This window comes from Dermacentor andersoni, chromosome 8 (genome assembly GCF_023375885.2).
Source record: "Dermacentor andersoni chromosome 8, qqDerAnde1_hic_scaffold, whole genome shotgun sequence".
Classification (NCBI taxonomy): Eukaryota; Metazoa; Arthropoda; class Arachnida; order Ixodida; family Ixodidae; genus Dermacentor; species Dermacentor andersoni.
The window spans coordinates 112,300,082-112,326,457 of record NC_092821.1 but is presented as its reverse complement, the minus strand read 5'-3'; the positions used below and the strand labels follow the sequence as shown (position 1 = coordinate 112,326,457).

General features: G+C 48.1%; 1 long non-coding RNA gene across 2 annotated transcripts in view; it reads left to right on the top strand.

Annotated features, from left to right (window-relative positions):
• Positions 1–26,376, top strand: part of LOC126529216 (uncharacterized) — a 530,839-nt gene that overhangs the window by 317,034 nt on the left and 187,429 nt on the right. For both annotated transcript variants that reach the window (XR_011896100.1, XR_011896101.1), the window contains one exon: positions 21,509–21,612. This is a non-coding gene — a long non-coding RNA (uncharacterized lncRNA). The remainder of the gene's footprint in view (positions 1–21,508; positions 21,613–26,376) is intronic.

The following is a 26,376-nucleotide window of genomic DNA, read 5'->3' as shown; positions in this document are numbered from 1 at the left end:
CCACAAGGACGGCAGCGAGCGTGAGAAGCGCCGGATCGGAACAAGCGGAGGAGGTAGCCATTGCCCTGGCCAGCGCCGACGCAGACTGCCACACGGTGCTGAGTGACTCAAGACAGGCGGTGCGAAACTTCGCCAAAGGCTAAATCTGCAGAGCGGCTGATGGCGTACTGCGAGCGGTCAAACTAGAAGAACGAAAAGTACGACTCAAGTGGTTCCCGGCGCGCGCGGGCGACGCGTCGGAACGCAATGAGAACCATAATGAGACGGCACACGCAGCGGCGCAAACGCTAACCAACCGCGGCCCGGTGACAGACCGTCCGACGTGCTTCGGAACCAAGGACCGCATGACGGATTACAATGAAATCACGAAGGCCTACCGCCTGGCTCGCAGGACTCTCCCAGCCCCGCACCCGAGACTGAGTCGAGCGGAGGCGGTAGTACTGAGACAGCTCCAGACCGGACCGCTACCGAGCCCGACACTGATGAATCGCATGTACCCCGAGACATATATGACAGATATGTGCAGTGTCTGCCGGAGGGAGACCGCAGACTACACGCACATCTTGTGGGACTGCGTTAAATATCCAGAAGAAGCAAAATCAAGAACGCTCCCACCGCAGGTCTAGGGAGCCGCGAAGAGCTACGACCGAGACGATGAGCTCTGGGCCGTCCAGCATGTCCTTGACGCGCTCGAAAGGCACGGACCCAGCGAGCCGGCAACGGCGAGCGGAGACCCGCGCCGAGTAACGGCGACTTCCAGGATGACGCAGGCCCTCGTCGGGGCGCGCGAGCGCCCAACTGCAGGCATAAATAAAGTTGGCTCCAATTCAATCCAATCCAATCCGTTTTGTCATGGGTACTTGACGTGGCGGCTGTGATGTTGTCTCTAGAATATTGTCGTGCAGTCATTGGGACCTACATTGTCTTCTAGGCTTCATCGTCGTAGGCTCTCATGCCAACAAATGCGATAACATGATGCGGGCGAAAAACATAGCGCCTTAAATTAACACACTTTGTCTGCCGGAGGCACCTTGAATCTATCTATCTATCTATCTATCTATCTATCTATCTATCTATCTATCTATCTATCTATCTATCTATCTATCTATCTATCTATCTATCTATCTATCTATCTATCTATCTATCTATCTATCTATCTATCTATCTATCTATCTATCTATCTATCTATCTATCTATCTATCTATCTATCTATCTATCTATCTATCTATCTATCTATCTATCTATCTATCTATCTATCTATCTATCTATCTATCCTCTTGCGCCCATTGAGTAAGCAAACAGCGTGGTGCAGATGCCATTGTAATCGTGCCATTGTCGTCACTCTATATTCGTCATTTAAATCTTGTCATGCCGTCGTCGTCGCACCATCGTCGTTATACAACCGTCGTCGAACCAGCTTCATCATTTCTAAAACTTCATCAAAATAGTTATGTCGTAGCCATCATACGGCCGTCGTCGTTCAACCGACGTCGTTTCTTCTCCATTCCATCGTAATCCCGCAGTTACCATTGAGTCATGACTATGCCGTGGTTGTCCATCATACAGTCCTCTGTAACAAGCATGCGACGCCCCCTTCGGGCTTCGTTGGCCAGCCAGGCTCGGTGGCCTGCCAGGCTGGGTAGGCAACACTGGTCACCGCATCCAATAAACACCGACGAGCACAGCTGCTCGGCGCTCAGTCATCGTTCATCACCACCACGCTGCAAAGCGTCCGTCTAATGGAGGGTGCCTCGAGCCCTCCCTCGTTCAAGAACCCAGGCGGATCGTGACACTGGCGACGAGTACCCACGGATCGTCCCACACCACCGCGAGCGGCGAAACACCACCCCCTGTTGCTGACGCCATGCAGCTGTACGAAGGCTCGAGCCGTTCGAGGGAGATGAGTCCGCCTGGCCAATTTACGAGGAACAAGTCCACGTGTTCTTCCGGGCAAACGACACACCCGAGGCCAAACAGCGGGACATTTTCCTGGCCAGCTGCGGGACCCGCCTCTTCAGTCTCCTGCTGGATATTTTCAAGATAGCCACGCTGCATGTTAAGACGCTGAGTGAGCTGCTCGCGATGCTGCGCTCGCACTTCAACCCAGCACCGTCCACCGTAAGGGAGCATTTCCTCTTCAACAACCGGAGCCGCGACGAAGGAGAGACCCTCGGGCAGTTTGTTGCTCCGCTACGAGGGTTAGCGAGTGCCTATGTTTTCAGGGGCCAGCTGAACTCGCTGCTCCGGGGCCGTTTCGTCTGCGGCATCAGCAACCCCGCTATGCAGATGCGACGCCTGGAGCTTCCCGACGCCTCGCTGGACGACGCCGTCAAGGCAGCGCTGGCAATGGAAGCTGCCGCCAAGGACGCCGGTGAGATTGCCCGTGCGACTGGCTTACCGTCGGTGGAAGTGGCCGTCAACAAGTTGGCGCCGAAGGGCAGTACCTGTGGTCACTGTGGTGGTGCCCTCTCCCTCACAGTGCCAGTTCTCTCAAACACCATGCTTCATTCATGTGCGGGAAAACTGGGCACCTGGTACGGGTTTGCTGAAGGGGGAGGACTACAGCGGACTGCAGCACCCTTGTTCAAGCCCAGGTACCACAAAAGCCCGCGGCCAGGGTATCCGTCGGAAGGGTACGCGGTGGGGGCGTTTAGCAGCAGGCTCGAGTTTTTCCGCGGCCAGGCTCCACGCCGTGGCCGAGGACTCGTCGATTTTCCAAATGTGGCACACAGGCCTTGTACCTTCGTATGTGCCGCCGTACGCGCTCACCGTTGTAATCTGCAGGCACCCCATTTCCATGGAGCTGGACACAGGGGCCAGCATATCAGTAATGGCCCGGAAACTCTTCAAACGCACTTTCCCCGGCGTGTCCGTCGAGGCTTCGGGCGTGATGCTGCGCAGCTAGTCTGGGCATCCCTCCCAGATCCAGGGTCAGGCACAGGTCAGAGTTCGCTTTCGCGACAGGGAGTCATAGATTCCCTTTTACCTAACCAAGGGGTCTTCGCCGACGCTGCTGGGCCGAAACTGGATTCATGCACTCGGCGTTCGTCTGCCAGAATACCAGGAAGCCATCCTACGTGTGGTGAAAGACGTCCCCAGCCTCCTGACCGAGTTGAAGTCTCTGTTCTACCCAGGGGTGGACACATTCGCCGGCACGACGCCTGCCATCTATGTACCTGAGGGAGCCTTGCCTCGTTTTTTTCAACCCTCGCCCATTGCCGCTTGCCCTGAAGGACGGGGTCACGCAGGAGCTGCAATGGTTACAGCGAGAGGGCATCCTGGTGCCCGTCAAGACGTCTGAATGAGCGTCTGAATGAGCTGTGAATGAGCTGTGTACCAGTCCTCAAGCGAGACGGCAGTGTCAGGATCTGTGCGGATTTCAAGGTTACCATGAACCCGTCACTACCATCGAGAAGTACCCTCTGCCCCGGATAGAAGACCTCTGGTCAGCGTTGTCCGGAGGAGAGTTCACGTAGCTCGACCTGAGAGATGCATACCAGCAGCTGCTGCTCCAGGATGCCTCCCGGAAGTATGTCATATAATCGACAACTTTGGGGCTCTTCCAGTGCACGCACTTACCGTTTGGCTTGGCCTAAGCCCCAGCCATATTTCAGAGGGAGATGGACAACCTTTTCAGAGGCATGAGGCTCGTGGCGGTATACTTGGATGACATCATGGTTACTGGCAGAGACGAAGGGGACAACCTGCAAAACCTGCATAATGTCCTGGCACGACTGTAGGACGCCGGCCTCAAGCTCAAGCTGGAAAAGTGCATTTTCCCGGCCCCCAGTGTTTAGTACTTGGGGCATGTCATTTCCCAGGCTGGTCTAGCCCCGGCTCCCCGCAAAGTTGATGCTGTGCTCAAGGCGCCTAAGCCCCAAAACAAGAAGGAGGTTCAGAGCTACCTCAGCCTCGTCAACTTCTACAGGTGTTTCCTGCCGAACCTGTCGGAGCTTGTACAGCCGCTCCATCTTCTGCTCCAAGATGGTCAGCAATGGGTCTGGAAGAAGGAGCAGGACCGGAAATTCCAGCGCAGCAAGGAGCTCATCACCAAGGCTCCAGTACTACCACACTTTGATCCTGCCAAGCCTGTCGTCCTGATCGTAGATGCGTCGCCGTACCGCGTGGGAGCCGTCCTGGGGCACCGGGATATAAGGATGGCCAGGAACACACTGTGTCGTTTCCTTCTTGTTGGCTTCACGCTGCAGAGCAACGCCACAGCCAGCTGGACAAGGAAGGCCCGTACCTCATGTTCAATGTCGAACGCTTTCACCAGTATCTGTCGGGCCGGAAGTGCGACAAGCCAGGCTGGGGATTTCCGGACGCAGATTGCCCGGACATTGTTTCAGTACCGGACCACGCCCCACGATGTCACTGGCCATGCCCCCTGTGAGCTCTGGCTGGTTCGGATGGTCAAGACATCCTTGGACGTCTCGCATCCAGACTTCCGATCCACAGTGCTCCTGAAGCAGCTGCAGCAGAAGCTGGCTGCTGACCGAGGGTGCCATCCCAGGCCTTGGCCAGAGTCGGGAGCTCCAGTTTTAGCCAGGAACTTCCGTCGTGGCCCACCCTGGTCCGCCGGATAGGTGGTGTCTCCTACCAGCGCCTCATCGCTGCTCGTCCGCTTGCCAACGGGGCCGCGTGGCACAGACACGCCGACCATGTTAGGCCTTGCCTCGGGACCTGGCCAGTACCCTCGAATGCCACTTTGGAATTCCAGCCCGCAGGAGAACTAGCAGCAACACCAGTCGCTTCCAGCAGAGCACCGCACACCTCAGAAGCGGCAAGCGTTGCCTGTGGTGCGGTGCCCGTGGGGCCGGTGTCGAGCTCGTCCCCACTCACAAGGCCGACCACTGCGGACCCTCCAAATGCAGCGAGGCTGTCTCAGGCCGCCCAAGGCGTTGCTACACCCGGCCTGTCAACACCGGTGCCCAGGCGGAGTACTCGACCGGGGAGGCCACCGGACCGTTACTCGCCTGGATAGCAGGCTCCGTCGACTTGGTTGGGACGGCGACAGAGCCTTATGCTCTGAACATGGACGTTTATTTCTTTTGCTTAACAAATTGGGGTTAAGGGGGTGTAACAAGCATGTGAAGCCCTCTCGGGCATAATCTTGATTGGTCCGCCAGGCTAGGTTGGCAACATTGGTCACCGCACCCAATAAACACCGACGAGTACAGCTGCTCGGGGATTAGTCATCGTTCATTACCACCACGCTGCGGAGTGTCTGTCCAACGAAGAGTGCCTCGAACCCTCCCTCGTTCACGAACCCGGGCGGATCGGGACATCGTCGACCTAAAATCGTTGTCGCACCGCCGTTGTGATTCTTCCGACGTCGTTACTTCATCATTTTGTCGTCGCCACTGCGTTGCCGGCATACAGTCATCGTCATGCCGTCATTGTCATGGCCGACCCTGCAGAGCCAGTGTCATCGTCAAGTGCGACGATCACTAACACAGTGCATGTCGGATATTACCCAACAAATATAGATGTCAGAATCCCCGCTATAGAGTCTAAATAAGCTTCTTTTCAGCAATGCCCGGTGTCGCTGCTTTCTTTGAATGCTAAGCACTTTACCGTCGATAAACATCGTTAAAAGATATCTGCTGCAATTTTATTGGGGGGACGTTAGAGCATTGTGTCAGTGACCATATGAAATGCTTCAAAAGTATTTCACTTGTCATCGTGCACTGTACCTTGTATGTGAACGCTGCTTCATTTTATTTTATAGTGAAAACTACGACTAGAAGCACTCGACATTATAAGCGTGTTTTTCCAGTGTCCTGGGAGAACTGAATAAAACACCGAGTCTAATATTGGAACAAATAAGGGTGAGGATAGTTGGAATGTCACCGTGGTTATATTTACGGTAAAATGATAAAAGTGTGTGGCAAATAGAGACCACTTGAAAGTGGTGTTTCTCCTAGTTTGAGGTGCTAAACAGGAAAAGTTAGACTAGTGTCCTCGTAGAAGCAACTGGAATAAGGAGTGTATATTTGTAAAGGATTAGGAGAGGGATGCCGAAGAGGGCATATGATGGATGGTGTGCAGGAAAAGTTCGTGCGGGTTATTTGAGGACATTGACAAAACAGGAAGTTCTATTTGTTACTTCCTTGAGGGCCCCTGTGTGAAACACGTGCATTGTATGCCTCGTGTTCTCTACAAATTACACACGGCCAGAAGTTTCATTTCTGATCAGTTTAGATTAGGAACCTTGGAAGTACAAGTTTTATTAGAGCTGAGGGTAGCTTCTCTGAAGTATATATAAACTATAGTGGGCGTAGAAAATTACTTAAGGTATGCGAGAATGTAAGTTACTTAAGGTATGCGAGAGTGTAAGAACAACGTTTTTTCACACACCACAAACAACGCTTGCGAGGGGGGGGGGGGGGTCTTCATCAAGGATGATGACAGCTACCCCAGCTGTACGACTCTTTTTTATAACACCGATGTGTACCAGTTATTGTGAACCATTTATTATGGAGTTATTGTGGCATTAGGCACACGGTAAAATCGAGAGCCCTTTCTCTTATGGTCTGGTCCCCACAGTGTCATGCTGACTTCAACAAGTGTAGTCAGGAGCACTATCATTATTTATTTATTTATTCATAAACCCTAAAGGCCCCTTCAGGCATTACATAGAGGTGGGGGGCTGTCACAATCACAAGCGTGTAAAAAAGAGCATTGGTAAGATACAGTGAAATAATTATATACAGAAAGAATAACATACGCAAGTAAGCACTCAACACAAAAATTATCACACGTTTATCAAAATCTTCAACTTGTTAACAAAAACATCATGGTTAATGGCAGATACAATGTCCCTCGGTAGTTTATTCCAATGATATGTTGCCAAAAGTAATGGTGAATGACGATACAGATTAGTGCGAGCAAAAAAGGGTTGCACATTAAATGGGTGATCAAAACGCTGAAAAATACTATGAGCTGCATTGATGTAAGATTCGCGTAACAGGGATCTACTATGATAAAGCGAGTGAAAATGTGATAACAATGTTATTAATCGGCTGTTTTGAAGAGAGGGCAATGAAAGTGATTCCTTGATATCCGTAACACTGTAGTTTCGCGAGTATTCCTTTGGGATATACCTTGCTGCTTTGTGTTTGATTGCTTCGAGTTGATTGATCAGATAGGTTATATGCAGATTCGAAATAATGGATGCGTACTCTGCCTTTGAACAAACAAGCGTAGTATATGCTAATAACTTAGTAGCAGCGTTCGCCAAGTATAAGTTACGTTTAATGAAGCTGAGTGTTTTGAATGCCTTACTGGTCATGGTATTATTGTGCTCGTTCCAAGATAAATCAGAGGATAAATGAACTCCGAGATATTTAAATGTGTATACTTTCTCAACAGGGCTTCCCTGAACCGTGTAGTAGCAGAATTCCGCATTATGTGCTCTCGTGAACGTCATGGCTATAGTTTTAGAAATGTTACTTTCCATTTGCCACTGGCAACACCAAAATGCGAGTTTGTCGAGGTCTACCTGTAATGAGTTCTCGTCTTCGGCGTTACTAATTCGTCTGTAGATGATACAGTTGTCTGAGAATAACCTGATAGTAGAAGATAAAGTGTTTCCTTTATCGTTAGGTAGATCAGAAACAAGATTGGACCCAGGACCGAACCTTGTGGTACACTGGATTTTACATGCGAAAGTGAAGAGACTTACATAACTTCTCGCAAGATGGAGGGTTTCATTCATATCAAAGGTTGTGTTTAGGTTATTTACTTTCTTTTTACTATGTCGTAAGGTAGCTCCCGTCGAAAAAGAAATATTGCCCGATGTCGTCGGAGAAATCAGTGTAGTGGTTAACGCTAGGAGTGAATTGATCATGCGATGCGTCATGTGCGAGCAATGGTTATCCTCTTGAGGTGCAAATACTTCTTTTTTTGTGTAACAAATCTAGTGTCACCACGTTTACTGCCTTTTCAGAGCCGTAAAGAAGCTTACATTTCAAGAACGAATTAAGAATTTTCAATTTTACCGGGAGTTCTGCCACCTTTAGAGAATGTGAAGTTCCTGCGAGTACTCTCAAGAGGAACGTGGGCTGGGGCACCAACCTTATGATGTATAATACAATGCGAAAACATACATTTAGCCCCTCGAAAACTATGTCTCGTGGTAGATATTGTAAAAACAAAGACGGAAGAAATGAACCCGCTGTATGTTGACATACTTAGACTTGAGAGCAAGCCTCCGACCATCTACTTTCTACTCGTTTTACTAAAACGCTTCACAAATTTTATTCACGCATGCAGCGCAGGTTCATTGAGAGGTATATTAAGATGTATGCGACATGTTTTATGTTATTCATTACGCTTTTATTGTGCTTTTGCTTTTGATGGACTATCTTGGAGTTAATAATAGATAGCTATCTCATTACTATCATTCACCAGGCAAATATATGGGTGACAATCATCACCTCTTGATTAATATTACCTAAACAGGCGCTGCGAAGCTTTATACCGTGTTATACAGACCACCTATATTTTTTTTTCTAGTACAGTGTATCAAAGAATTGCGAGTCAGGTTGAATTCACAGGAAACGAAGTGCCATTTGCAGGTCGTATTTGGGCGAACTTTTCTTTGTGGTTTAATTTCCAGCATTCAACAAATGTCACAATTAAACCAACTGCTAAAAAAAACTATATTCACCGGAAATTCGGCTGAGGCTCTACAGTTGGATGTGTCTCTTTTTTTTTATAGTTTTCTTCACACCTGTCTTTCTGTATAGGGAAGCCCATGGGTGCTCTATTCTGGTTAACACCTCACGTGTTCAACTGAGCTAATTTCGGTTCTTTAAAAGCTTGAAATTGAGTTTTTTCTGTGCCACGTTTCTTCATCGCTTCCGGTACGAAATCCCAGTGATGCCGCCGTTGTCTCCGTGCCCCATTTTAAGCTTACCCCTCACTATATTGCGAAGAAAAAAAGTCAGGATGAACCTTTGCAAAGTCTGCAAACGTTTGTTTTTATCTGCCATAAAGCCAGGCAGGTGCTGTCATGTGACTTTAAAGCTTAGGAATTTCGCACTAGCCCGACTTCCGGATAAGTGGCATCCGTGCGCGTGTTTGTTAGACGGCAGAAGGCACTACTGTAGCTGACGAATACGGCAGTGTGTGCCCTGCATATAACAACCTCTTCTTTAGAAGATGACAGCGTCCGCATGTGCGAGTCTTCTGCGTTCGAGGCAACTGAAGTCAGAGCTGGAGGCATTGCCTCTGTCTGCTGATGCTTGCCGATGTGTCTGTCTTATGTAATCTTAACCATTACTGTCACATTCGATTATGAATTAAATGCTTAAATCATCGCTGATAGACGATACGGTGTTAGATGAACATCCGTCGTTTCTTTTTCAGAGAAGCTCGATATGGGGGGGGGGGCTAGCCGATTCGTCCGTCTGTCGGTCCGTCGCCGTACGCCGAAAACTCTTTCGGCGCAACCCCATACGCATGTGGAAAAAAAAAACAAGAGGAGGAGAGGCGCGCGATTGGCTGCGCCAGTAGTGACGTAGTTGGTCTCCGCACATCAGCTTCTCTCCGGCTCCGAAAGGGGTCGGCCACGCGTCATACGTACTCCTGAGGAGCTGGCAGCTCTCGATCAGCAACGCCGCAAGATGTGGGAACGAGCTCGTCTACGCGGTGACGATGCTAAAGCCGGAGCACAAGAACAGGCTCGCGCAGCCGAGCGCAGGCAGCAACTGCGTAGCGAGGATCCGGCTGCCTACCAAGCCGTCGTTTAACGAACCGTCGGGATTAACCCAGTGATAAACACCGGGGCCGTACATTTCAGCTTTGCTGGTTGACCATGTGTACGGAGTGCTCGGGTGGTGATTATTTTTAAAAGACACCTGCGGTCGGCTGTGTTCTGCGTTGGCTTGTGACATTCACCCTTTATCGACAACGGTTGCGCACACAAGTGCTAAACTTATCCCCGGCATCGATTCGTCAAGCTCTGTGTGATATAAGGAAATAATCCTACCTCTGACTTCCGTTTATCAATGATTTTTGTCAGCTTGACTTTGATGCACTCTATGTACAAATACCACGTTATACTCGCCTTGCTGGCTTAGTGGCTACACCATTGCGCCGCAGAGGAGGAGATCAAAGGTTCGACTTCCGCCCACGGTAGCCGCATTTTGATGGGGGCGATATGCAAAAACACTTGTGCGCCACACATTGGGTGCGCACTGTAGAAACATACGTTGTCCAAACTATTGCGCAGTACGCGACTGTGGCGTTCCAAGTAATTACATCGCGATTCCGACGCGAATAGGAGCTCCGGAACCTAATTTAAGTTCTCGCAAGGGTGTGCGCATCCTGGGGTAATTCTTCTTTAGAAGATGGCCGTGTCCGCCTGTGATATCCTGCTGCTTTCCTTGATATGTACTTCAGACCTGAATGCATCGCCCCTGAAACGCATTCTTTGTAGCAATCTTGATGATTACTCTCACTACTCGAATACGAGCTGAACACTTAAAGCATCGTTGGCGATGAGAACCCAAGCAGTTAGGTGAAACTGCGCTGTTCTGTTTTTTAAGGTACCTGTGTTCAGATGTGTTCGGCCTCAAGTTGCGGCATTGCTAGGCTGCTTATGCCGGGTGCTCGTGTTTAGAAGAGCTACCATTATCATCGGTATTGATTCAGCAAGGTGGTGCGCGATAGAAAATATGTTTACCCCTAACACTTCGCGTATTTGTGATTCTCGTGATCGCTGCCTTGACATACAACGAAAAATAGATCTCCCACAGTCTTCCAGGGAATCATTTAGATAATACCCCAAAATACATTTAGGCATGAAGAGAAACAGGATTGTACAGCACTCAAGAGGTTTGAAGCAAGGTATACAAAATAGAGGGTTGAACTCTGACATCGAAGCTTTGCCGCAGAAAAGCAGCCCGAGCTAAGTCATTCACCTCGCGACCTACACCCGGGCTTCCGAACCAATATGCAGGTAGCTTTTATCGGCGCGTTTCGAATGAGGGTACGTATATGTATATATATTTAGTTCCTTGCACATCTGCGACTGCATGTGAGTCCCTGACCTGCTAAACGGTAACTGTGTCGGCCTGCCCGCATTTTGCCATTGCAGTGTACGTGCGCACGGCATCGTAACGAGGACAAACAACCAACACGTGTTCGGTTGCCTCTTCGGCCTGCGCTAAACTGTACGGACTCCAGACCGCACTGAGAAGTACAATGTTCTAGTACAATAGCTTAGTACGTACGTCACGGGCTCACGAAGCAGCGCATGGTTTGTTGAAATTTCGAAACAACAAAATGCTGGAGCAGTCCGCTTGCTGTGCGGCGCAACGCCGTGACTTACGCTGCCTACTTAAGCAGCGGCCCATTCAGATTTAAGAAAAAAGTATCAACGCATCACGTTCAGTAATTTTGCTCATCCAATCGTCCCGTAACACCCCGCTTTTGATTTATTTAAAATATTGCCGGAGCTCGCTGAGGGATCGTATGCGTGATGGGCATCCCCAGTTCTGCATGCTGATGGGGCTTTTTGCTTTCTCTTTATTCGTTCACAATTCTCTTCCCTTGTAGTAGCGAGCATAAAGCCCGTCTAGTTAGCCTCCTGAAGTGTTTCTCTTTATTTTTCTTCATTTATACTCTTGGTTGCAGCGTGTACTTTGTAAGCAATGTGATGGTGATGACAATATAGCTTTGTGTCGCATCAGATTTAGGGTAAATAGCACGGCATGTTTGAATGTTAAAATTTTGTAATAAATTTTAAATACAGATTATGTTAGCATAGTACCACGCCTGCATTGCATTGCTTTTGGTCAGTGGCCAGTTTTTCGACAAAATATCGCTTTTATACAGTTATCGCTCAGATGAAGATGCTCGTATATCTATACAAACTTTTTTGAACGGTGTCAACGTTACTGTGCCGCGTGTGAATAGGGGTTTCTTTTACAAACGCATACTTATTCCTAATTTGAATGGAGGACAGAGCCAACTGCAGCACATATGGTGTTGAAGAAACCACCAAGCATCTGCCCCACATACGAAGGTGCCAGGAGTGCTCTTCGGAGAGCTGTGGGGCACTTAGATGACAAGGCCTTTACAGAATAGATCATGAGCACGTGTCCTCGTGCCTCTGCCATGTGTAAAGCTACAAACGTGTGGCTGCGTTTTTGAAATGCACAAGCCTGTATGACCGCCTGGGACTAACTCAGCAATCAACGCTTGTCTGGGTAACTGTGCAAAGTGTTAACTTCTCTCTTCCTTCTCCTCTTTCAATCCATTTTCTCCCTTGCCCAGTGCAGGGTACCTACCGGGTGCAGCTTGGATAACCTCCCTGGCTTTCCCGTATGGCTTCTCTCTCTCTCTTTCTCTCTCTCTCTCTCCCTTATACGTTGTCGCCGATACCGTAGCGACAAAGCCTTGTCTAATCAGATTGTGCCCTTCCCGCAAATAGGAAACACTGACTTTTGAATGTACACTCTATTAGAAGCTCCCTCTCTTTGGATCTGATCTGGTCCCCAAACAACAATTTTCGTCTACGTTGCTTTCGTTTTTTTCCCTAGATCAGCGATCGCTACCTTCCTGTCCAGAATGATGTGACACGCTCACAATGTGCGGGTGGTCTGCGAACTGGAAGTACCGGGCGTACAGCGTTAAAAAAATAGAGGTGGGGGGAGGGGGGGTGGAGAGTGCCTGGCAAGACAGGGGATGAATATTGTTTGGGGACAAGATCAGGTGAAAAAGAAACAAACTTTTTTTTTAGCAGTGCACGCTATTGCTGGCAATTAATTATTGTCGAATGTACGGCGTCACCACCACATTAGTCTATATTGAATGGACTCGATGTGGGAATTTACACTCACCGGCGGATGACGGTGTTCGTCGTTTTTGTCTTGCTTTGTCAGTTGACTGACTATGTAGGCGCAAGTTCATACGTATGGAAGCAGTAAAGAAGTTACCGCAAGTTACAGCAAAGAAGTTACCTTCTTTGCTCACACTTACGGTAGTTCTTTTTTTTTTTTCAATTCTTCACCGTCACTACAACGTTACACACATATGGAGACATTTGGCGCACGACAAAGATAAGCCGAATAACTTGATTCTGAAAGCATGTAATTGGGTTTTTAGGTGGACGCGTAAATTAGTGTTCTCTCAATAGAGCAGACAATTTTGCAGCCTTCGAGAATCGGGTCTTTCCCCCTTCCGAAAACATTTAACCTTAAGGCTGAAAAAAGAAACCTTTAATGTACGGTACAAAGCGATAAAAGGTATTTTATTGCACAAGACAGCACTCTAAGCTCTGTCCACACGTAGGGGCCCTCCTAAAGCGAACAGCTTTCTGCGAACAGCGAAAGACCTTTCGCCCGTCTTTTGTACTCCGAGTTTCTCTGCCGAGGGCACCTGCAGCTCTAGCGCGAGCGAGTTGCGTGGCGTGTTCCTCTCCGAAAGCCAGCTAGCTTTCTTTGAGCGGCATGTGTTGTCGCTACGGGAGGACAGTGTTCTTCTTCCACCACCACCCTCTCCACTTGTGGCGGCTGCGGGAGAGGGCTCCGGTGGCGGGCGGAGGAATACAGCCGGAATTCAGCAGGTGCCGTCCTCGCCAGCGCTCACACCGCTGAAGGCCATCAACATATGACGAGTGGGCTTAAACGTGTAGCCTGTACACTGCCACCACAACTCTACTGGTTAACTGTATTGTTCTCTACGGAAGTGCTCAATGAAACTGCAGACGCTAAATAAATATACAAAAAATGTACGCCTTGAAATGCATCAGGCTTTTCTTTTTTAAATAAATCCAGTAGCCTGATAGAAGTATTCGTCCATTCGCTTATATTGACAATCATCGTTGATGACTACTGCGAGATTCTTTTTTCTTACGTTGGCGATTCGCCACTCACGATGCTTTGCCATTTCATTACTTTAAACCACTAATCACTGTCAAAGAGAATTTGTTCTAAGGAGGGTGCAAGCAATAAAATGAGGTCCCCTAAACATATCATACAAATCGTTTTCAAGTTTCCCGGCGATGTTGCTAGTCTTACTTTTGATTCTGCACCATGATTGAAATACATGGGAGCTCATTAGGTTTCTGTTTCTGCCTTACATATATATTGAAGTTATCAAATTATACTGTGTTCGTCACGTCACTTACGCTGTTACTTTATTAGTTGTCGACGAGATTATGTTACAGTGTTTTTTTCTCATGACATTTATGCACATGTAATTCTTCAATCATGCTATTCATAATAAAACCTGTAATTCTTCCATGTTAACGTTTTGTTGAAGCGGCTGTAATTTCTGTTTTATTATGTTTAGTTTGTAAAGGAGGGGCCATTGCAGTCTTTGAGTTCGGGTCCTTCTGTATATTAACATCTTGTAATCTTTCTAACCATCTCAATGAAAACCGATTCTGCTTCTAATTCTTATTCTAAGCATGTCTACTATAGCTCGTTTGTTAAAACGGGTGTGTAGAACATCAACTAAAGTCTCCCCAAAAAGATTATGAAGTACGCAGATTGCTTCAGGCGCGTGAATCGTAATTTCTTTTACAGCGCAGCTGCATACGGCTAGGGGGTATCGTAAAATTATCTTGTCCGCCCCCAAAAACTATCATCACCAATGACTCATACCCGCGCAATCAAAGGCTCATACACGTGTAAGCACTCGTACCCCTGTAAGCAAGTAAACACACAATGGCTCATCGCTCCCCTGAGGCTGAGGCTACAAGTCCTCGGCAAAGTGAAGCGAGCATTGCTTACATTCCTTGGAATCACGCACACAGCGTACAGAACAGCATGTCTAAACCTGTCGTTCGGCTGCCTCGGAGAAACATATTTGCGCGGTGTGGGGTATGAGCTGCCGTGGGGATGCCACGAGGGGACAGGACTCCGCAAGAGCAGCTCGCTTACGACCACCGAAGATCGTGCCCGAGAGGACGACCGTAAGCGGGATGCGCGACGGAACGATACGTGTCGCGAATCGGAGAATGCGTCGAAGAGACGCAAAGAGTATCTTCGATGTCGAGATGCAGTGTCGAAAGGTCCATGGCTACTCACTCTGCGTGGCTTAGTGGCAGTGACACTAACGCCTACGGTCGCTGTCGGTGATTCTCAACGCGGATGCGTCGAGATCGAAAAGGGAGTGCTTTACACGTTTCGAGTACGAGACATTTTGCTTGCGATTCGGCGCAGATCCGGCCCAAACTGACCTCCCACCAGCGTACGTGCATCGATTTGACATAGCCCTATGTTGGGCAGCAGTATATAAATCGAAGGATGTGTGTGTAGTTGCGAGTATGTCGATCAGTGTATATCATACCGACCACGAAGCCAATGCGAGCGTCGTTTATAAGTGGCAGTAAGTGATGCAATAAAGTGTTTACCATAAGTTTTCTTACTACAATGTTCACAGCTGTGCTGGTCATCCACCTTTGCAGGGCGGAAGGACATTGAATTTTCTTGCAGCGTGTTTCACTGCTAAGGCCCTCCAACGTAGTCAACGCTTGGTGTGAAAACAAGCGTCGGAGGCTAGCTCTGTCTGTGTCTGCTAGAAGATGACTCACCGGTATTTATCAGATTAGTTATTGTCTGTGAGTCACGTTCACACCGGCAAACGTGGGCGCCTGAGTTCACTGTCTTTTATGTCTGGGCGCTACCTCTGCCGAAATAAATTAAATGTCCATCTAATTAATGGTGACGCATGTAGATCGTATTGACGTGATTGCCATACCTTTAACGTGACTGCGAAGCAGGATGAACTTATTCGTGCTAATTGAACAGCACTATCTCTCCAAAAGCAAGAAAAAAAATGAAGTGGGCGTAACCAATACTACTTTCAGCGGGGAAGACAAGACGGGCGACGTGTGCTCCACGTGAGCGTCGGGAAAGTCAAACGACAAAAACAACATATTTCGAAGCCGCTCAGTAGTGAATGACGTAGGAAATTCCTTTGTGGGTACCTAAAGAAAGACTATTGGCTATATTTTTCTATTTTCTTCTTGTTTTGCCTGCAGCTAAGCTTGAAAATCTCTGAGGCAGCACCTCCGTATAAAATAGCGGGTTTCGCTCCTTGAACTTTGCGCTGTGTGTGTGTCTTCTCCTAGCTGTGGCGTACATTGTTTTTATACTTCAATGCTATAAACAATTTTACAATTTTTTCTGCATTGCGAACATTTTCTTTATGATTTGCTTAATCTACTCTATCTTTACACACAATTTTCAACTGTTTACCTGTTTCCCAACGCCGGGGGCTGAGCGTATCAACGATGTTTCGCAGTCTTCCAGTGTATCAGCGGCGAGCCAGTTAAGGCTCGGCGAACGCGCTCATGCAGTCAGTCATGGTGTAGTTCGGCCGTCGTTACAGCTTTGATGGTATTTGCAAAGGGCAAGCCTGATATCGTGGCCGGAGTACTTAGTCATAGGGCTTACTGAGAATAAAATGAGTGGCAGACTGTGTGTGTTGAGGCATGGTTAATAGAGTTCATACATGCACAGTCTTTCACACCCGTGGACTTGGAAGTACGGTACCCGATTCAATTTGTCCGTCCGTCCGCTCGTTTCACTACGCGTCTGGCAATGGTTTTGGTCTATATGTCGTTACCTGGCCACCTTCAGAGTTTAAGTGTTTCTTTAGGGCGACCACACCCCAAAACAAGATCACCGCCACTCGCATTTGAACCGTTGTGGCCACGGTAGCGTTCAGCTTTCACCTAAACAAGTGGACGGCTACAATTTAGCCCTGCTTTTCTTCTCCGATGTCATTTATGTGCGACACAAGTGAATAGACAGTCCCTTCCGCTGCGTAGGCTGCACAGACGCAATGGACGACACAAACGCTCGTCGCGAACTTCGATGCACGCTGCTCACACAACGGTCAGGCTTGAGCGGATACAGTGAAGTAGTTTTAAAAATGAACACCTCACCTATATTGAATTCCGTTTTGGAATGCGTGAAATTTCGTTATACGCATCCTTCGGATGGGCGATCGTTTGATGATTTCGGTTCGCTGGAAGAACATAATGTCAGCACAATATCAGGCACATGGGAGCACGAGAGAAATGAACGGTTCCATTGTTTGAAGTGTCGGAGTAATACGGAAGCTAATATAATAACAGTTCACGAAATAAAAAAGAAACCAAAAGAAGAACAACCTGCTGCCGGTGAGAGCCGAACCAACATTTTCGGCGTTGCGCACCTGGTGTTCTACAAGTGAAGAAAGTTAAGCTACGGTGATGGCTGCCCCCCCCCCCCCCCCCCCCCCCCCCCCTGCTTCGTCTTTCCTTTGGTGTACTAAATATAGCCCCTGTAGTGTAGGAGCGCCACTCGGGATGGCGGCTGATCTGGAACTTTGCTTCAACGACAGGTGTCACGTAGCACGCGAACTTTTAAGCCCGAGCAGCTGGTCATTAGTCCTCGGATGTCCCCGTGTCAACAAGCTTGACTCATTCGAGGTCCTCGTTTGCATACAAAGCATACACATAAATGAAGTGAATAATACAAGTTGAACTGCCTGCTATTGTTGGTCTCGATCGTACCTAAACTTTTGGCAAGGATGAATTTTCCGACATGTAGAAAGCTAGATGGAAGGTTTTTTTAATATAGTTAAACGTTAGGAAAATAATTAAACTGATTGTGCCTCTAGATGAGACGGTGGCGGGGTTCTAAAGGAGATGGCCTCCTTTGGAAGGAAGTCGCGTGTTTTCGTGAACGCATAAGATTCTCCAACGAACCTATTTTCCTGGTTCTGCTTCCATCATTTAAAAAAAAGTAGCAGAAACTACGTTCCATGTCTTGCCATGGAAATATCTCCCCGTGGTATTGAAGACATTTGGGCTAATCGAGTCATTCTTCTTTTTTTTTGAAGAGGCTGATGAACGGAGAGAGAGACGAACAAGGGTAGACGTGGTTGGTAACTAATTAAGCTTTTTGTTGGCTTGCCTGTGCTGAGGAATTCTTAAATACCTGCAAAAAGAGAGAGAAAAGAAAACAGAATTAGGAGCCAGGAAGCGAGGAATGAACAATGTTGGCGCAAGGCAAAAATTGTGAGGAGGAAGAGGAGGATGAAAAGGAAGGAAGGAAAGATAGGGAGGTCAACCAGGCGCCCGTCTGGTTTGCTACCCTACACAGGAGAATGGGTTTATGGGAAGAACGGAAAGGAGAGGGAGCGATGAAGGTACTATCGGTGTGAGTACATGTGGATGTCCATACCTTCACGCCCATAACCGGACACTGAGGCCAGTACCTTTCACGAAAGGCAGCAGTGCTCGCGTCACTTTGTAAGCCTGCGACGCATGGGGCCATCGTCCGAGAATCTTAGTCTCTGAGTATGGTCTGTTATCTAATCGGTTTAACACCCTCTGAAGAACGTCGCGTTCGTTGTCATAGAGATCACAAAAACACAACAGGTGCTCAGTCGTCTCTTCACAGTTGCACGAGTCACAGAACGGTGTGTCGGACATTCGATTACGGAATGAGTAGGTTTTCGTAAAAGCCACCCTTAACCACAGGTGGCACAGTAAACTTGCATCACGGCGGGAGAAGTCCGATGAAATTTGTAGCTGCAATGTATGATCCAACTAGTGGAGACAGCAGTTGGGAAAAATCGGGTTGCTCCACAAAGCTTCAGTCTTGGTTTGAGCAAGACTGAAGCGGGAGCATTGCGTAAGCTATATATACGCTCAGGTGTCACATAGTCACGACAGTCCATTGCATCTCCCATGCGGAGATGCAATGTCTAATTGTGCAGTCGCACAACATCACAGATGGCTGCACAATCAAGTTTACTTTAGGAAGCTGGCTCTTTAAGATCACTTGCGCAAAGTCCGTGCAGGCCATTGTTCAAGACTGCAAGTGGCTGATTACTAACGGGTCTAGTGCTGAGGAAAGCGCTGATCTTTGCTAGTTAAAACGATCGCACTCACGCAGAACGTTTGCCAAGTGTTCGGTGTATCCGCAAATGCCAGACTGGGCTCATGTTGAAAGCGATAATTAATGAGCACGCGCATGAAAATGCTTCTCCGAGCCCAAGGCGGACGAATGGCAAAACCTCCAAATACTCTGTTTTATATGTGCATTAAAGAATACGGTCTGATGAAACAGAATTCGGAGTCTCGCATTGCGGCGTAGCTTGTGGGCGAAATGTGTATTTGAGACGGGAGGCTTCAACAAATATATTCGGATATAATAACGGCTACAGCATGCGTGAACAACTTCGGCAATGACAGTCTGTATTTTATCCATTCATTTTAAGAACAGTTTTCTTGAATTTCGTGGCATTGTCGGCGGGAAGTTTCAAAGTAATGTTCTTGCTAATTCATTAATTGTGCAGAGCTTCAGGAAAACATATTTTCGCTTGTATGCAAGCATGCGTAGTACTATAAGCGTGTTTAAAGTGTTAATTACGATCTAGAATTGACATATGTTCGTCCTGTTTTTTTGTTGAAGCTTCATATTAGACTGAATATGAATGGTGAAATATAAATGAAATTGATTTTTTCTTGAATACGTTTTAGTATGTTAATGCCGCATCACCGCCTGGTATTTAACATGGCAGCGTCGTTATGGACTTTGCAATCAACGGACGCTTTAGCGGTAGTTTACCATTCATTCCCTGAAAATATAAAATCCTGAGTTCTATGTTAGAATGGTATGGGTTCATTATGTGGCAGTTACAGGTTTCTTCAAAGCAGGTGCGCTTCCTAACTGAATCTTTAACCGTTGTCCCTAGCTGGCAGTATTCCTTTAGTCAATTCCCGTCTGCACACAGTTTAACTCGAGGTAAAGTGATGCTACATTTACCAGAAACACAGGCTTCGTATGAAGAACTAGAAAGGCGTAGTGATTGTTGTCTTCCGTGTTGCGGCCCGGGGCTGTCGTGAATGACGACACCAATCTAGCCGACCCTCGGCAGCTTGTTTCAGACGTCCGTGGTCAGCACACATCGTGATCTATACACACGTGTTCGCGAGTAACAGCCGGGACTGTTTGTCTAACATCCTACATAACGAACGGCGCTTAGACACGCGTGGTCATTTCCAAAGCGCACCGCATGAGAGCCAGCGAGAAACTTTCTATATTTAGCGACTGTTAGTACAATTCACTGTTTCCCCGTCAGCATGGGTCGTACGGTGTGTGACACTAGGTAAGTGCGGCTCTTCAGTGAAGTTCTCTGACGCCAGCGTGTGTTAATTTCGTATGTGCTCCTCGCTTCGTGCCGCTCTTTAATGAACCCCTTTGATACGAACTTGAGTTAAAAGATTTGTAACGCACTTCGATGAATCTATTTGACGCCATCTTGGGTCACTGGGTAAATGCCACTGGGAATGTCCCGCTATCCAGAGAACCTTTTTTTGGAGCAAAGCTTATTCACTGGGAAAGCGCCTCTGGCTATGTGTCCTCTTCAGTGAATCGCTTCGACACCAACTCGCGTAACTATGTGCCACTTACTAAAGTACGGCTCTTCAGTGGCAAACAAATTATTAAAATATTTTTTCCAGTGCTAGGTGGAATCGAACCAGCGTCATATATTATCGGACAACTAGTTGTTATTAACAGCGTAAGGACACAGGAACGGACGGAAACGAAGAAAGGGTGTTCTTGCGCTCCACGTAAGGGCGAAGCCTAACTTGCTTGCCCAAATTTACCTTCTCTCGAAAATTATCACACAAGCTTGTCTGCATTTAGATTCCCATAAACGCCACCCACGGACTTTACGGCAGTGCCGCGGAATGTCACTGCATGTCTAGAGGGAAGTGTGTAATTACGGCCACATACACTTCCCGTGATGAAGCCTCTCTGCGGTGGCATATGGCGAGCCGCCACATTGATTCATTAGAGAATATTAGTGAGTCCGTTATTCCGGCAAGCGTGGGCGATTTGCCAGATGAGCGGGGGTGTAAACGTGAGCGGCCAGATTGGTGGCGCCGGCTGCTGGTGAAAAGCTCAACCACATAAACGCAGCCAAACACTATATTCTGCTTAGCTGCTGGTGTATATTTTCGACAGCGTCATAATCGTGTTCACAATTACGCCGCTGCCGAAAATTTGCACGAGCTGCGAAGCAGAATATAGTAGATTACTGCAATTTTAGTTCTGTGTTTGTCTGGTTGAGCTGTATGCCACCACACTGCTGTACCGCTCCGGCAACTAACGTTTACCCTCGCCCCCCCCCCCCCGCCCCCCGCCCATACGGCAGTCGACCTAAACCATTCCCGTTTGCAGGAATAGCGGGCACGCTGAAAGTCTCTATTGCTAATGCCATTAACGTATTGTATTTATCGTGTGACGCGTTTTGCCGCAATTATTTGTCTTGGGGAGGGGCCCTCTGCCAAATCTTGGGACGATAGAAGTTTATTCTGATTATGAAAGCAGTTAGGAACACGTTTTGCGCGCGCGCTGCCGCATGCGGCACGTGCGCGTGTGAGGAGTCGGCGCGGTGGCACAAGAAAGAGCGTCAGCTTACCACGTGCGACGCCAAACTTGTAGCAGTCGGGAAAAGCTTGTTTGCATCTCTGACGCAGGTAACGGCCGGAGCGGCGTGTCAACGATATGTGGTGTGATTCCGGTCCGGCGTGGGATGTGACAAAGAAACGAGATAGCAGAAGAGGATAAGAGAAGAGGAATGGTTAGTAGACGTGCGAAGGAATCATTTGAGCGCCAGAGGCGCGTAGGCGCTCTTTCGACATCATCGACCTACATCCCCGCTTCCGGCTTTAGTTACCTCCGGGACGTCTTGAGGTGCCCCCTTTTCTTTTCTTTTTTTTACAAGCAGTTTGATTTGCTTTGGTATTTTGGGTTGCGTAGCTTTTAGTCGGTTTCGAAAGATATCAATTGGGATCGGTCTTCTTGCTCGCCTGTGAGGCTGTGGCAAATTAGGCAAGTTTCTAATTGCACTGACTGGAGACAAACTTGGAAACACGTCGCAACGAGTAACCCTTAAAGGTTTGTTACGCTGAAGCGTTGACATTGAAGACGTTGCTTTATTTCAAAGCTATCTTACGTAAAGTAATGAAGGGTGTTTAAGACGCCATCGCGCAAATTTCCTCTCCTATATTCCGTAGCGTTACGCGCAGTGTCGCAAGGGCGCATATGAAGTGAATAAAGCACTGTCACAGCAATGAGCGGACTCTGAGAGTCATAATCAGGCTTCGTTGCTTATGTGATTTACGGGGTACTTAAAGCTTCGGGCAATAGATTGCCCACTGCGGCCATAGCCCAGTGGCTATGGTATCGCGCTGCTGAGCTTGAAGTCGTGGGTTCGATCGCGGCCATAGCGGCTGCGTTTCTGTGAGACAGAAAGGCAAAAAAACAAAAAAAAACGTATATTTAAACTTTAGTCTACTTTAGAGAACCCCAGGGGGTAACAATTTCTTTCAGAGTCTCCCATCATTGCGTGCCTCTTGATGAAATCGTGGTTTTACACGTAATACCCCAGAATTTACCTTTTTCTAACTCGATTTCTGCTGTCCAAGATTTCTATTCGGCACACTTACGAATGATCAAATGTGCTGATTGGCTGATTGACGGACTGATTGACTCCGCCGGACGTCCCAAACCAACACCTGACCCACGAGAAACGTCTGAGTCAGTGGCTTTTGAATAATTTACCGAACCATAGTTCTTCTTTTTTCCTTTCTACTACCGATGAAATACAGCAGCTCACAGGTCTTAATCCCGGCCACCACGGCCGGGAGGGAGACCTGTGGTACCGTATAAAGGCCAACACAAAGTGTCGTAGCCACTCAGCCAACAGAGCGGGTGCAATAAAGGTATCCTTTAGAACCGCAATGAAGAACAGGAGGCTGTCTCTGAGGAAACAGGTCTGAACAGCAGAGGAAGTTGCAAACTCACGCGACATAGTTGGATGACACGCCTTATCCATCTACAGGTGATTATTAATCGGATAAAAGAACGAAAAGAAAAATACGAAAGTGCACACGTGTGAATGTATTTCTTTTATGTACCTGGAAATTTAGCACGCATATCATCCGACTCATTTACACATTCTTCTTGGATTTCACTACGAAACCATCAGACTAATATTAAATATACAGCATGAAAGCATACTCTAGCAAATGCACGAGCAGAGTTGACTAAAGAATAAACATGGGAGAGAGAGATGCAAATGAGAGAAAGGCAGGGAGGTTAACCAGACTTAAAACCTCCGGTTTGCTACCCTGCACTAGGGGAAGGGAAAGGGGAAGCAAAGACGGAAAGAAGAGCGTGACAAAAATAAAAGCGTGAGAAAAAAAAATATGAAAAGGGATGAAATGGGGTCATTATAGTCTTTCTAATAGGCCACTGTCACGTAGAAAAGTCAACAAAGCCTTGACCGACTTTTGCTGCGACGACAGTTTACGTCGGCATTCCAAAACTGACTGTTCTGATAGTGGCCTGTCGTCAAGGCGTGCCAACGTGGTCGCTAGTGACAGCCGGTGCGCGCTGTATTGAGGACAGTGGCAGAGCACGTGTTCGATGGTCTCCTCGCCGCCGCAGTGTCTGCAAGCCGCGCTGTCGTCCATACCGACTCGGAAGGCGAAGGATCTTGTGTAGGCGACACCAAGCCACAGTCGGCAAAGTACTGCTGTTTCTAGTCGAGAGAGTCCAGATGGGGGTCGAAGTCGCAGGGATGGGTCCAGTCGGTGTAGACGTGTATGCTTTAAGCTTGGTGTGTTCCATAAAGTTTTGATGGCTTCATTTGCAAGCACACGAATTTTCGTTGCAGCGTCTGTTCTTGAGAATGGAATGGACTCTTGCAAGCCCTCCTCATGTGCAGATCGTGCTGCTGCGTCGGCAAGTTCATTGCCCATTATGCCACAGTGGCTTGGAATCCACTGCAACGTGATGTCGTGTCCTTGCTCGACGAGGTGGTGAAGCAGCAGTCTGATTTCTAGAACTAGTTGTTCGTGGGGTCCTCGGCGTAAGGCAGAAACCAAACAATGAAGTGCAGCCTTGGAGTCAGTGAACACGCTCCATTTCTTGGGTATTTCTTCAGAAATTACACGAAGTGCACAACGAATAGCAGCAAGCTCCGCGGCAGTCGATGTAGTCTGGTGAGAGAGTCGAATCTTTATGGTGGAAGGTTTTGCAGGAAAGATCACCGATCCTGCAGACCCATTCACCGTGGTTGAAGCGTCAGTATACAGATGATGATGATCGTTGTACGTCTCGTACAGCAAGAGCAGTGAAAGCTGCTTGAGTGCTGGAGACGAGAGTTGGGCTTTTGTTCGTATGCCTGGTACGATAAGTCGAACCTTTGCTTGAGCCAAGCACCATGGTGGAAACGGAACTTTCGCTGAAGCTGTATAACCTGATGGAAGGTATGCACGATAGGGCAGGACAGTTTCACAAAAGGAAGCACGTGGTCGATCCTCTGGCAGTGTGGCTAGATGATGGGCAGGGGCTCGAGCAAGGTGTCTTACGTGTGCTCTGAGTGCTTCCATGACTATATGGGTCTTGGCTGGGAAATCGTGTGCAATCGCAATGGTTTCAGCCGTTGACGAACACCGCGGCAATCCAAGACACACTCTAAGCGCCTGGGCCTGGACGCTTTCGAGTGTACGGATATTACTTCTGCAGGTGTTGGTCAGCACAGGCAAGCTGTATCGCAAATACCCAAGAAAGAGCGTCCTGTACAGTTGCATCATTGCATGTACTGAAGTACCCCAGACATTTCCTCCAAGAAACTTAAACACATTAGAGATATCCGTCAGGCGCTTCTTTAGGTAGGCCACATGAGGACTCCAGCAGAGGTCGCGATCAATGATTACTCCTAAGAATCGGTGCGTCCTGACATAAGGAATGTTTTGACCGTCGATAGAGACATCGTATGATCTCATTGGCTTCCGACTAAACGCGACCAATGCGCATTTTTCTGGCGAGATCTTGAGGCCTTGTTCATTTAAGTAGGCCGATGTTGACGTGGCAGCTTTTTGAAGCCTGGCGCGTACTTGCGGCCGTGTCACACCAGATGCCCACACGCAGATGTCATCGGCATACATTGAAATTTTAACTGTGTTCGGAAGTCGTTCCACGAGACCAATGAGTACAAGGTTGAAAAGCGTGGGACTCAAGACACCACCTTGTGGAACTCCATGGTGCGTATAATATTGCGAGGTTGGGCCAGCTTCAGTGTTAAGAAATAGAGACCACCTATGTAAATAACTGCGAGTCCAACGATATAATGGACCGCCTAAGCCCACCGATTCCAATGCTTCAAGTATGGCGTCATGAAGAACGTTGTCGTAGGCTCCCTTTATATCTAAGAACATTGCGACAGATAACCTCTTACACGTCTTTTGGTGTTGAACATAGGTTACCAGATCGATAACGTTGTCGATAGAACATCGGTGACGTCGAAAACCAGCCATGGCGTCCGGGTAGATTTCGTAATGTTGAAGATACCACTCAAGTCTGGCGAGGATCATTCGCTCCATTACCTTCCCAACGCAACTTGCCAGCGCAATTGGTCGGCATGAAGTAATCTCTAAGGGAGACTTGCCAGGCTTAAGAAGCGGTACCAGGCGGCTGAGCTTCCAATCTTGAGGAACTTTGCCCTCTTGCCAGGACTCGTTATAGATATGGAGGAGTGCACTTCGTGCCCGTTCACCAAGCTGACATAGCATGCGGTAGGATATGTCATCCGGACCAGGCGACGACGACCGATTACATAGGGCGAGCGCTGCGTCAAGCTCTTGCGTCGTGAAAGGCAGATCCATGCGTGAATCGCGTGAATCTGGAATACGGTTCAATGTAAGCGAACCTGTGCGAGTTGGCTGGCCCGCAATCATAGCACAGAAGTCTTCCGCCACATCAATGTCTTGTCGGCGCTGGAATAGTGCTAGGGCCTTAAACGGGAAACGCTGTTCCGGAACAGAACGTAGACCTCGCACAGTTCTCCATATTTGAGATAGCGGTTTGCGTGGATCTAGCGACGCACAAAATTTCGACCAACGCTGAGCCTCAACTTTATCCATGCGGCGTTGTATCTTCTTTTGCATTCGCCTGGCTGTTCTGAGATCCTGAATTGACTTAGTGCGTCGATATCTCCTTTCGGCACGACGGCGAATCGCACGAAGCCGCTCCAATTCCAGGTCGAATTCAGAATACCTTGGAGAACACGTAAGTGCGCGCGTGGCCGTCTGTGCCGTTTTCTTAATAGCTTGTTGAAGTCCACAAGAGAGGCCTTTGTGACAAGCGTCCTCAATCTGGGATTTAAAGACAGACCAATCTATTCTTCGTATCGTGGTGAACGTATACGTGTTGGACATTCCCTTGATATTGAGGTAAGTGGGGATGTGGTCACTTCCGTGCGTTTCAATGTCCAAAAACCACTTAACATGTGTGGCGAGGCGGTGGGAGACGAAAGTCAAATCGAGGCAGCTGCTGT